We start from the raw sequence: 13,613 nt of genomic DNA, 5'->3' as shown, positions 1-13,613 counted from the left end.
ATGCCCTCCTTGAATTTCTTGTTCTATTGCAGATGTATGCTGCGTAGCCAGCCTCCAGGTAGGCTCACATGCCTATTTCTCCCTGCTGTAAGGTGTCTTCCATGATTGTCTCGCAGTTGGGAAATTGACATGCATCTGAATCTTGTGTGTGCTCAAACATCTTCAAATATCTTCAGGCAGCAAGGTTTCCAGAACTGGGTTAGTCTGTGATCTAAATAAGGGTTACATCATGCATAAGACCCAAGTGCAGACTAGTGTTTGCCAAGATGTAGCTGACAAAAATTCAGTTTACAGTAAAAAAAAAAAAGTCATGTATTTGGTTGTGCAAATACACCCTTATTCATTTTATGCAGACAAAAAGAATTCCTGCCAAATGTCTGGCTTCTTTTCAGCCTTTCTCACCACATCTCCCAGAATACATCAAGGATTGCCAAACTTTTTTTTTTTCCTGTGCTACTTTTCCAAGTTCCAGGCTTCTTGCAATTTTCTCACCCTGGGGAACTAAAAGTTATCCCTCTTCACTATGCAACACGCCTTGTCCAGCCATAGCTAGAATTCGTCATGTTCCCAGAGTCCTTTCCTGTAGGCATCTAAAATTCACCTAAACCACTTGTATTCAGACATCTACTTGCAATAAGCACATACCGATGTACCACCCCAATTTCTCTCTCTAGTACATAGCTCTCTAGCTGTAACTTCCTCCTATTTACCTGTATAAACCCATTGACCTATCGGACACACTTCCATGCAGAGCAGGCATATCCACCATATTCCTCAAACATTTGCCTTTTATAAATCCCATATCTAGGTGTTTTCAGCAACACCTGGGTCACTATCTGCCCAATACCTAGCAAAGCTATGTCTCCTAGCCTTCCATTTGCAACGACTGTTGTCAAACTGTGATAGAGCCAGACTGTCATTTCCACAAAACCTTCCCATACACCTCCTCCTCCTCCTCTGCTGACTTTGTGCTTTCCTGGACAGGGACAAAACACCCGATTGGGCCATCCTTATACCAGTGGTGCTTCCCGCTTTGGAGTGCACATACCTCCTCCCACGCTGCAACCTGTGAGCCCGGATTCTCATTGCCGTCTGGGGAGCACACCTGTTTGCAGCAAACACATGCAGTGATTTTTATGGCCCTGCTCTGAGCAGCTCTCAGCTGGGGCCAGGCCTGGGTTATTAGTTATTTTTAGCAATCAATGTTATTGACGCCATGCTCGCTGGAGGAAGCCACTGGAGGGCTGTTCTTCTAACTCATTACATTTAGAGCTGAACTATCCCCTTTTTATATAAATCCTGACACATCAAGATAAAATATGCTACTTTGCGGTAGTGCTGTGGCTCTAGATGGGCGAGCTGTGCCCCACTGCCAGGGAATACTAAGGGGGGGGGGGTGTGTGTGTGAATTGGGGCTTGCAGGATTGGCAAATGCACCACAGCTCTAACTCTCCTCCTGTAATTTGCCTGCAGGTCATTCCCCCACACACACACACACATTGTGCTTTTCATCCAGATATTCTAACACCAGAGGCAATGGGTCCTTTACTCTCACTGGTTGAAGAGTTAAAGAGTTTCTACTTCTCACTTTGGAGAAGGAGGGGCAGCATCTAATGAACACCCAAGATTCCAACAAGGAAACCAGGGCTGAAATGAAAGGCAGGGCAGATATTGCTGCCACCGCAGCCCCCATACTCAATAGAAACCTAATCCCGGAGAGAAGTCGTCAATGTTAACCAGCTTACCTCTCTGATCTGTGCAGCTCCAAGGGCAGATTGCAATTATTGCTATGGAGGGAGAAGCTCGTGTCACCACCCCAGGGAATTGTGACATTCCTTGCTGCTTCAACATCATTTTGCTCCCATGGTAGCCTATCCTGAAACTGACAGTGCAATACTGTCACAGCACAACGTGTGCAAGAGAGAAGTAGTTGTGAGTTAAGGCCGTGTGTCCTAAGAAAGAGACCCGCCCCTGTGGATAAGAGTGGCAGGTGACATCAAATTATTATTTTATTTTATTTTTGCTTTGCCAAGAGGGACTGCTTAGGGAATCCAGCAGTCTTCAAACGCACAACAATGATGGGAGCTCAGGTGATGGCTGTGGAATGAATGATAAAGCAGTAATTTGAGACAACTTCAAAAATCACTTAGTCCATCTTCTTGCCCTGAGGCAGGTTTAATAAAATTTCAGACCATCCCTGAGCAATTATTAATCACACATACCCTGTCCCTTGAAAAACTTCCATTATTAAAAATACCACAACCTCTCTTGGGAATTTTCTTCCTCTGCTCAGCTATTCTTACAGGTTTGAATAATTGTTTCTAACAGTTAATTTTAACTTGCTTTTCTGTTACTTAGGGCAACGGATAGTCCTCTTGTTCAGGGACGACTATCAATTATGTTCCTGCTTCCAACAAGCCTCTGAAATTTGTTGTTTTATCTGTACCCATGAACAGTTCCTACTTTAGAAAACCATACGCAGATAGGTTGATGTATGTATTTACTTATTACATATGTAATTAATTACGTATGTAATTAATTTTATAATGAATGATTTTAGAGTGTTGTTTGTGCTGTACTTTTGTACTGTTTTATTGTTGTTAGCCGCCCTGAGCCCGGCTTCAGCTGGGGAGGGCGGGATATAAATAAAATTTATTATTATTATTATTATTATTATTATTATTATTATTACTTTCATTTCAGACATTTCTATCCCTCCTCTCCTTGTGCTTGAAGCAGTTTGAAACTACAGTCATACCTCGGGTTGAAGTAGCTTCGGGATAAGTATTTCTGGGTTGTGCGCTGCGGCGACTTACTTCCGGGTTTCGCCGCTCGCGCATGCGCAGATGGTCAAAATGACGTCATGCGCATGTGCAGAAGCGGCGAATCACGACCCATGCAGACGTGCAGACACAGGTTGCGTTCACTTCTGGATGCGAATGGGGCTCCGGAACGGATCCCTTTCGCATCCAGAGGTACCACTGTAAATATATCCTTTTCCTCTTAAGTCTTTGAAATTCTTTACCATCTCTCTTTCTGACCCATGAAACTCTTGGCAAATTAATGTTCCCAGCTCTGGCAAATTCCAAATGGAAGGTGTCTTTCAGCTCTGCAGCCAGATCACAGAGGATCTGTATGGCTAATCGCTGTGCACGTGCCAGGATACTAAGGAATAGTCCAGATTTGGAAAGACAATTAAAGTTTCTAGATACATTTTTATGAGCCTGCACCAACACTCCCGACTGCACATGTTTGAATACCTTATTTCAAATTCCTTGGCACTGGCTTCACTTTCCAGACACCTGGGATTTTCCCAGTCCTTTTTTTGAAAATAGAGTGATAGAGAGACTGACCAGCTATTTTGAACCAGAATGCTTAGTTGATTTGCAATGCACACAGCTAGAGGAAACACTTTCCAGTGTTCTCTCTTCTGCGCTTGGGATCGAATGGTAGCAACCTTTTCATAATGCCCTACCACCCTGTGCCTCTGCCTTAAAAGAGGAAATGTTTGTGTATGTGCTTCTCAGGATCCTCCACTCTGATAATCTGCACTGAGGCTGGATCCTCTGCTCCTAGCATTTTGAGAGATTAGCCTGTCGAGGCGAATGAAGTGAGCAACAGAGTGCAATCGTCAGGTGCTGCACACATTCACACATATGGATCAAACACACATGCTGCACACATTCCTGGTAAGAGGACGGAATCATTCCAACTGGATTATTCACCCTTTTACCCATAATCCTCCTGGCCTGGGAAGTCAGGTGACTTCACAAGGCCCATCTGGTTCCACTTGATGATCTAAAGCTCCCAAAACTGCTGCTTTTCCTTCATCTGGGAAAAGGCCTTCTCTGCATATCACCAAGCTATCATCCTTCAGCCTGCCTGCATTTCTTTTTCTACTTTCTTTCCACAGGTGTTTTCCTGGACTCTCCTGGGTGGGCAACCTGAAGCAATCCAGATACAGTCATACCTCGGGTTATAGACGCTTCAGGTTGCGTTTTTTCGGGTTACGGACCCGGAAGAACAGGTTACTTCCGGCTTACGGCGGTCGCACATGCACAGAAGCGCTAAATCACGCTTTGCGCTTGCACAGAAATGCTGAATCGCAACCCATGCATGCGCAGATGCGCCGCTGTGCGTTGTGAATGCTGCGGGTTGCGAACATGCATCCCGCACGGATCACGTTTGCAACCCGAGCGTCCACTGTAGACTCACCAAAGACTCTTGTATGTTTACCAAACTAATGGCTCAGGCCATTTCAGCAAGGCTAGGGAAAGAGGAATGCCGGGGTAGCAGATTTACAGGGCTGAGCGCAATGCATAATGATTGCTACAACCATGGTAACTGCAGCACAGTGGGGCTGCCTATATCTCCAAGGAAGGCAGTGGTGGAATTTTCTTATCTCTGCTGTTATTACATTACGAACTGGAGGGTCAATATTTTTAAGCTGCAGGAGATGACGTATGCTTTGCATTCTTGAAGGAATTCTACACCTCTGGTGATGATTCCCAGTGCAGCTGTCATGAGTCATCAACTTTCGCTTTCTGCACATTGCAGTATACTTCGTTTTTCCTGCCAGAACCTTTGCTTTTTAGAAATGTAAGAGGATATAGATAGGTGTGTGCATGTGCCCAATATGGACCAAAGCTACGCTACTCTTTATGGGCAGGGGGTGAGCTGGGGAGAAGAAAACTCTAGTATACTGGCATTAAGGTAGCTGGCAGTAGCACTGCAGAAACAGGACAGGAGTGGATCACCAAATAAAAAGAGTCGGAACAACAGTGAAGTGCTGTTTCTGAAAAAAGAATAAACACAATTTAGTGGCAGGGGCTGCTATTTAAATGCACTTATACATGCACAGTAGGGTTCCCCACCACCACCACCAAGGCGCTAAATAGAAGGAAACAGAACATATCCAGTAAAACAAACCTGATGCCAATTTGAAGACAGCAGCCGTATTGGGCTGAAATAGCTATTTCAATTTGCTCTTGTACTTCTTCATTCTGAGATGAAATTAAGGCGCAGAGAGCAAAAATAAAAAGCAGCCCCTTCATTTCCCCCCACCCACTCCCTCTTTATAGCAATGCATCACTGAATCCCTTAAGGGTGAAAGATTTCTGCATGGAAGTTTTCTGTGCGTTTTATACATCCTCTGTGTCTTGGATCCTGCAGCACTTTCAGAATCCTCGCTCTCAGCCAAATCCCTGCACACTCTGGGCTGTTGGGTTGGTTGTGTTGTGTGTTTTTTTCTTAAGCTATTCCAATCAATTTTACAACAGATTTGTATTTCTGATAAAAGCCCTTTCCCATCCCCAACTACTCCCACTCTGCCATGCCGTATGCCAGTAAGAGGTTGAGAATCCCCTGTTGATCTGTGCTCAGGGAACAAATAAAACCAGGAAGACAACAGTTGCAGATTGGTGTCCGGATTGGCAGGGTTTGTTTGCTTGCTTGTTTGTCTTGTTTGCTTTGCACAATCTGTTATAGATACTTTTCTCGCAAGGGCGGGGTGGGGGGCACAGCCTGAATCAAATTCTTTGGTCAGAAATTGTTTGCGCTTCGTTCCCTGGTATTCTCACAGAAGGCATCATTAGAGGTGCAAGCTTTTGCATAATGCTGGACATGAATGGTGCGTTTTCTCTCTCCCTAGTCACTGCTAGCAAATACTTCTTTTTCTGTCTCTTAAACATGACATGTTTGCAGCAATACAGTCATTCACCCAAATATTTTGCTAATTTCTTTTGCTAGCAGAAAGAAACAAACAAAAGAAAAGTCTGCTTTACGATTGCATGTGAATACCGCCCCCCCTCCTACCCATTCTGCACATTTCATCAAATGTCTTGGGATGGGCATGTGTGCTTCAGTTTGGTCCTAAGGTAGCAGGTAAATTAAGCCTACAGGGAATTTCTATGATAACACTTTTTTTTTTCCTTTTAAAGTTTTGTGTGTGAAGAGCCTTTTTTTTTTTTGATAAAATAATAGAATCAGAAATGAAAATATATTTCATTTTCCTAGGGGTTTGAAAAACTCCCCTTTCTATAAGATGCTTATGCTTTCTGCTAGTATGCCAGACTATTGTAATAAACCGTGCAATTTTGCATCTATTCATAAGTAAATCCCATTGAATTCTGTGAGGTTTGCTCTCGGGTAATTGGGTAAAGGACTGTAGCCTTAGAGCAGGCATGGCCAAACTTGGCCCTCCAGCTGTTTTGGGGCTACAACTCCCATCATCCCTAGCTAACAAGACCAGTGGTCAGGGATGATGGAAATTGTAGTCCCAAAACAGCTGGAGGGCCAAGTTTGGCCATGCCTGCCTTAGAGTGTATAAGGGAAATGAGTAAGAAAGTTCAAGCTCCTTGTTTTAGCCCAGAAAACGAAGGTCTATGTACATAGGGTGTCCTTATTTTCATTGGAGAAATGTTGGAGGGCTCATGCATATATATTTGATTATGTTGACCTCTTAGCAACCTGTCCATATAGAGCAGGGATAGCCAACATGGAAACCTCCAGATGTTCTTGGACTGCAACTCCCATCATCCCTGACCATTATCCACATTGGCTGGGGCTGATGAGAGTTGTAGTCTACAACACGTAGAGTGCACAGCATTGACTGCCTCTGATACAAGCACATGGTAAGTGGTGGTGATGCCAAAGATGAAGATCAAATTACTGAGTTCTGTTGGCTGCATGTAAATGAGATGGGCAGCAAACCTGGGAGTCTGGAGCCTGGGGTTTCTGCTCACACCAAGCTTCTTCTTGTAATAACTCCATAAATCTCAGGTTCCTCCATGGGCTTTCCCATGGATAATACTGTGATGTCAGTAGTCAGGGAGAGCAGGTGTGATAAAAAAACAACAGGCTGCTAACATCTTGAGAATGGTGGCTTCCATTTCTAAAAGGAAATTCAATTGGAGAGAAGCAGAGAACTCAAGTGCCCCCCTGGCTGAAGGAAACTGTATTTAGCCCTACTATAGCTTCTCAGATTTAACCAGGTTTCATTTCGTTCTCAGGCCTATTTTCACAGCTATAATAAGGTCTAGAAACTTGATTAAAACTATAAACTGAGATGCACAGGATGCTGAAGCTTGCACCAGGTACCTAATTTTGCCTTGTTTCTCTTGTGCAGAATCATATAAGTGCACAGTTATAGCAGGCAGGGATTATGGATTTGAGATTAAAAGATGTCATTTCTAACTATGGTGTAGATTTATATTTCTTTGCTCATGTGTGTAAATATTATTAATCTACGTGATTTCATAGAATTTCAGAATCAATTTTTTCTGGTTTAGAGTTTGTATGCTTTCTTACCCTGCCCCCCACTAAAAACATACATGTAAGATTAAAAAATAAAAATAAAATCATTATTTGCATCCAGATTCGTTTGAGGGTGTATTGCTTGCTGCCTCAAAATGTTGTGAAGGAAATTCTACAAACTAGATTTTTTTGGGTCAGTCACTGTGGAATGGCTCTTCCCTCACCTGTGGAGAAAATTACTGGAAATGCTGTTGTTGTTTTGCTGGAATCCTCAGGGATCGCACTGTGGGGAAAAAATCCCTTGCTGACTGCCTTGCATAGTGCATTTTTATAATCTGCCTGTTTCTGAAATACGCATTCCTTAATATCATTTTTTCCCTAATCACTTTTGCCTTCTCAGCGCTTTCTGGAACTGTTTTACCAGTGCCAGACTCACAAGTCTATTAGCTGCAAAATGTTATGACTCGAGTTTTCTGTGATACAGCTTTGCAGTATTCCAAAACACATATTAGAGAAATACCTTTATTAGGACAACCAGAATTTTCACCCTGTGCAGTTTCCTTATATTGCTGAGTGCAGACCCAGAGCCAGTCTCTGAGGGAAACAGAACGATGAAGCTGATGAGAAATCTGGCACACGGGTCACATCAAGCCCAGAAAACAACCACACAAACATACAGCCCTGCATGCTTTCCTTTTGCTGTGTACTGTAGCATATTTGTATGCATAGTAAGGTATCTCGGGCAAATGCACGAGGTCTGTATTCCCACCCACCCCAATCGAAAGGAGTTATTGTGCAGCCATTGGTCTGATGGTAGGTGCACTGCAAGGAGTGTGTTGGGGAACAGAGATCTCTATTCACTTTTAGGGGAAGAGGCACAGCTCCTATTCCTTCACGGTTGCAATTGCAAATGGCACTAAAACCACAGCCCCTCACTCGTCAACACCTCTCGTAGATAAAGTGATGATGAAGAGGCCCTGCCCTCAGAGTAGACAGCCACGCCGACCTTATTGAGGATCCTAATCAATTTACCCCCATCCCCATCCACTGCCACACCCCGTGTGATTAATTGAGTTGTTATTACCCATTGATTTTCTCACCCCACCCCTTTTCCCTGAGATGGAGCAGCAGCAAGACTATCTATGGAGCATCAGGGGCTGCTGCTTGCAGAATAACTTACTCCTCGTTGCCAGGGTGCAGAAGTCCTGCACTTTTTGCCAGCCGTGGGCATCTTGCGTGCAAAAGCAGAAGTCGCATTCAGTGGCTCAGAGGACAGTTTCAACAAGATCCTGGCCATTCCATGGTTTAGCTGTACTAGCATGTGCTCATCTCAAAGACCACCAGGGAGCCCAGCACAGCTGTAACATTGCCCATAGCAGGCCAGCACCGTAGCCTTGGAATGTGACCTGTTTAATCTCTGCTGATAAATTTTTGGTGCTGTTTTCTTTTAGCTTTCCTGGATGCTTTTATGTCGCTCTTCTGAACTGCATTGTTTTAATGTTTTGGTTTTGTGGTAGTTTCGCAATCATTTTAATTCTTCGTTAAGGCACCCTGGGGAACTTGCTGAAGGGCAGGGGATGAATCTCTTAAATAATGATCACCAAAGCATTTCTCCCAACCCACCCAAGTTATCACCCCCTTTCTGTTGGAGTCCTGGCAATCTCAAGCGCGCGCGCGCGCGCGCACACACACACACACACGGTATTTTTTAAGCTATCCCACCCCATTTTTCCTTCTTTCCTGAATTTATTCCCAGTAGTGCCTCTGTCTCAAGTGGGGATACTCTAAGCATGCAAAAAGTGGGCAGTTCCATACCATACATTTAAAGCTCATCAAATGCACGTTTAAAGCACATGACTTCCCCCAATGAATCATGGGTACTGTAGTGTGTAGCTCTATGAGAGGGGAACACAAGAGGTGCTTTAAAAGTGCTTTAGAGGTAGTGTGTGGGTCTCAGTATTGTGAATCGAATCCTCCGAGGTTAAACAAGTTCTTTTCAACAGCCCCAATCCTTTTCCAGTGTTCCCTATCAGAAGAAATGGAAAGTGTGAGGTGAGATGAGGCGAACGACTAGGTGGGGCTCCTTTTCTTTCCATTTCAAGTGCTGAGCCGATAGATGAACCCCTCGTAGGGCCTATATGGACTTTCTCTTCTCATTAAGCCTCCAGTCAGAAAAAAGCTTTGGCGTCAGTGTCAGAATCTGGGCAGTACATCAGGTTTCCCTCCCCAGCTCTGGGCTCACCGGATTTTTACTCCTACTCTGTCAAATGAATATCACCTGGTTTCTGTCTTGCCTTGACAGCTGAATAGATTCTGAATGTGTGGGCAGAGTGCAGTGCAGGATTGGGTGCCAGGTTTATATCCAGCAGAGAAAAACTCATCTGAGGAATGAACCTCTAACTACATACCCACACACAGGTGTCTTCTCCACCACATGTTTGTGTGTGTGCTCACACTCGCACATAGAATTGATGTGCCAGTTTCAAGCCGCATCCAGTCAAAAGATCACAGTTTTGATCAGTTTTCTGGGTTGCAGCCTGTGTATCTTGCAGTTTTGGTGTGTGTTTCCTTTCTTTTCTAGAACGATCCTATTCTATGTGCAAACTAACTTCCTCTCTGGTGCTCTACCCCTGTTTACCTGACTTAGGAATGGTTGTGTTTCCTCCTTGGCAGGGTACAAAACTATGTTACGCCAGTGACCTCCATAGTATTTTGAGGAAGGTTTGAAGTGAAGGCCCAAGACAGGAGTTGATCATCATGTGAGCTGCGCACAGGTGGGCTAAAGCGAGCTGCTGACCAGCCTGTGGAGCCTCTTTTTATTGAGACAAATATGCAAGCTAGGCAGGTACATTTTGGGCTGTGACCTTTACACATCTTCCGTCCCGAGATCGTGGGGTGGTACAAAGTTGTTTTGGCACCTGTTTCCACAGCGTCATTTTCCCCTTGCACAGTGTATGATGAAGGAGACAAAAGGTCTCAGGGACAAAAGGTTACAGACAGGACGCCGCAGACTGCTGAGACCGCAAAAGGTCAGACATGGGGGACGATGTTCTGACAGCCGTGGCTTGTCTGAGAGGGAGTTTGCCCTGCACCCGAAGGTCACGCGTGCAGGCAGACCGTGGCTGCCTGCTGGTGGGGAAGTGTGCTCCCTCCGGACCTCACTGTCCACTCCGCGATATCCCTACAAAGGTTCTCATGAAAATGTTCTTGCCAAGTGTTTTCCCCTTGGTTGAGTTTATTAAAGAGAGGCCAGTGTTTTCAACAGTACTTTCAAGACCTAACTTTGGTTACCCTTAGAAAAGCTTTCACTGTCCTTCATTTCCAAACAATGTCTTCCGGGAGGGAAAGTATAAAGGGATTCTCTGTGCACAGCTGACAGGTGCTTGTGGCCTTGAGAAGGTGGAAGGTGCCTTTCGTTACCTTTTGCATTGCCCCTTGCATAGAGATCTCAGAACTTGTTTTTGGCAGAGAGCAAGAGCTGGTGGGACCCTGACTGATATCATTTGCAAGGTGGCCACCTGTGCAGTAGCAGCTCAAAAAAATCATGGTAACTTCCTAAAGATTTCCATCATGGACTGCAGATAGGACCATCTAAAATAGTATCTTGCTCTATATCATAGAACCATAGAGTTGGAAGGGACCCTGAGGATCATCTAGTCCAATGCCCTGCCATGCAGGAATATGCAGTTGTCCTATATGGGGATCAAACCTGCAACCTTGGTGTTGTCAGCTCTAACCAACGGATCTATCCAGGCTGTTGTTGTTAATCTTTGTTTGTATTGATTATTATTGGTGTTGTGTATTATCAGTGCTATATTTTGTCCTGGCGTCTCTGGTGTCTGTCCTAGCAGGAGACCCTATCTGCTGCTAATTTGTGGCTGTAAGTATCTGTACTGCTCCTATGTTTTTAAATAGCCTTTGCGCCACACACAAATAAAATCGATCTATTCTATAATGCCAATGAGGAATGGTAGGTCGGGGGTGATCCTCTGAAAGTGACATATGGTATTGTGAGATTCATGGATGTCTTGTCCCATGGGCATGATTGCAGTGGATTAGGGATCAGTGAAATCCAGGGTCCTGTTCTGTAGCCTTTTCACACTTATATGAAGACTTATAAGTTTTGTATTTTATGTTTTACTCTGTTTGCTAATGTTGGTTCTTTCTTACCTCACCCTTAAATGCCATGCTGGGTGGTGGTTGTTTTACTTCTTAAGCAATATGACCCCTAAGGACCATTCTGTTTTAAAGGCTTGTTGAACCTGCATGAACTGGCAAACCACTAGGTGCCATGATTCTATTAATAATTCTAAATATTTCTGACAAATCTGGAAAAAAATCCAGTGTTTTCTCAGGCACTGGTATGAGGAATCTGAAACAGAGCTGATGTTTGCATGCATGCTTGAACGAGTGCCTAGAATTAAGGACTTGGTGACCATCTCAAGCCTGCTTTCTCCTTGGATTAATTTTATGGCGTACAGGGCTGGAACACTAGAAACTTGCGGTGCATTCTTCTTTCCTTGAAAATGTGCCCCCGCAATCTGAAATTGTTTCCTGTGACTTAAGCTAAAAATATTGCTTTCTGCTAATGAAGCCTACAGTGCTGAGAGGGAACAATTGGGTTTGTAGCGCTTCAGAACTGTGGTTTCATATAATATGCAATTTTGTTCAATGAGGAAATCCCCAAGAAAGCCACAGAGAAAAGGCTGGCTCCTCTCAGAGGAGCTAACCCACAAAATACGAGGGGGGTCATTTCTGGTAACACATATGCCAGTGGCTTGGTTCTGAAAGAGGTATTCTTAGAAATAATAATATATAGAATCATAGAATTGTAGAGTTGGAAGGGTCATCTGGTCCAATGTCCTGCAATGCAGGAATCTTTTACCCACAACCCTGAGATTCAGAGCCTTACATAACAAAAGATGAAGTTTGCAGTGCTCAGTGTCCTAGCCAGCCAGCCTTGCCCTCTTCCAGAATTCTACATTCCATTTTACCCCCACCTACCCACCACAATCAGGGACGCGGGTAGCGCTGTGGGTTAAACCACAGAGCCTAGGACTTGCCGATCAGAAGGTCGGCAGTTCGAATCCCCGCGACGGGGTGAGCTCCCGTCGCTTGGTCCCTGCTCCTGCCCACCTAGCAGTTCGAAAGCACGTCAGAGTGCAAGTAGATAAATAGTTACCGCTCCAGCGGGAAGGTAAACGGCATTTCCGTGCGCTGCTCTGGTTCGCCAGAAGCGGCTTAGTCATGCTGGCCACATGATCCGGAAGCTGTACACCGGCTCCCTTGGCCAGTAAAGCGAGATGAGCGCCACCACCCCAGAGTCGGTCACGACTAGACCTAATGGTCAGGGGTACCTTTACCTTTACCCACCACAATCAGCCAGTAGTCTGTAACCACTGAGCATGTTTAGAATTCATTGGGCTGTTTTTGTGTTGTCCCTGCCCCCACAAAATACAGTGGTACCTCGGGTTACAGACGCTTCAGGTTACAGACTCCGCTAACCCAGAAATTGTACCTCGGTAAAGAACTTTGCCTCAGGATGAGAACAGAAATTGCGCAGTGGTGGCACGGCGGCAGCGGGAGGCCCCATTAGCTAAAGTGGTACCTCAGGTTAAGAAAAGTTTCAAGTTAAGAATGGACCTCCAGAACAAATTAAGTTCTTAACCTGAGGTACCACTGTATAGTTTTGTGATTTTTCAAGAGCCTGCTAGTAATTTCCTCTTGTGTGTGGTCTGTGGACTACATAAGAGTCCATACTCACCTCTGAACTTTAATAACAGGTGGAATAGCAATATATACTTAAGGTCCGATGTGTGCCCTCTCGCTTTGCTCACGGTGAGTCATGCTCAGTGCTCTTACAAACACCACAAGAACTCTCCCTGCAAGCTACTGATTGCGGGAGGAATTTCAGCAGTGGAGGAACTTGCTCATCCCCATAGCGTTTATGTGGCTCTTTCAAAGCATTCGGAAAACTTGTACATTATCTCAGTAATGCTTATGACTCCAAAAAAATAAGGTGAACATTACCACCCCTGTATGTCAGAGAGTGAGGCAAGACAAGGGAAAAGCTTCCACCTTCAGCCACTGCAAGGCACCACCAAGCATCTTCATGCATTGTGGGGACCAACATGCATTAGAAAAGAAAGTGAGCATGCAAAACTCATGCAAATATATCATGTGCCTGTAAGGGTTGTTTTGTTTTTTTAAGGATTAACACGGCAAGACAACATTACCTTTTATAGGTATCCACTTCTATATCTATATCTCTGTCTATATCGATATATATATATAAGATAAAACATGGTCTACCAGCATAAGTCTCATTAGATCAAAATGAGGTCCTTGCCAACAGAATT

The 13,613-nt window shown here is 44.5% G+C and overlaps 1 protein-coding gene across 2 annotated transcripts in view; it reads left to right on the top strand.

Moving 5' to 3' along the window:
• RBFOX3 (RNA binding fox-1 homolog 3) overlaps nucleotides 1–13,613 on the top strand; it is a gene marked incomplete at its 3' end in the record, with an annotated part of 219,852 nt that overhangs the window by 106,715 nt on the left and 99,524 nt on the right. The window lies entirely within an intron of this gene.

The sequence above is a fragment of the Podarcis tiliguerta genome (genome assembly GCF_965153285.1).
Source record: "Podarcis tiliguerta genome assembly, chromosome: 2".
NCBI lineage: Eukaryota > Metazoa > Chordata > Lepidosauria > Squamata > Lacertidae > Podarcis > Podarcis tiliguerta.
Note: the sequence above shows the minus strand (reverse complement) of the source record. Positions and strands in the feature narration are given on the sequence as shown.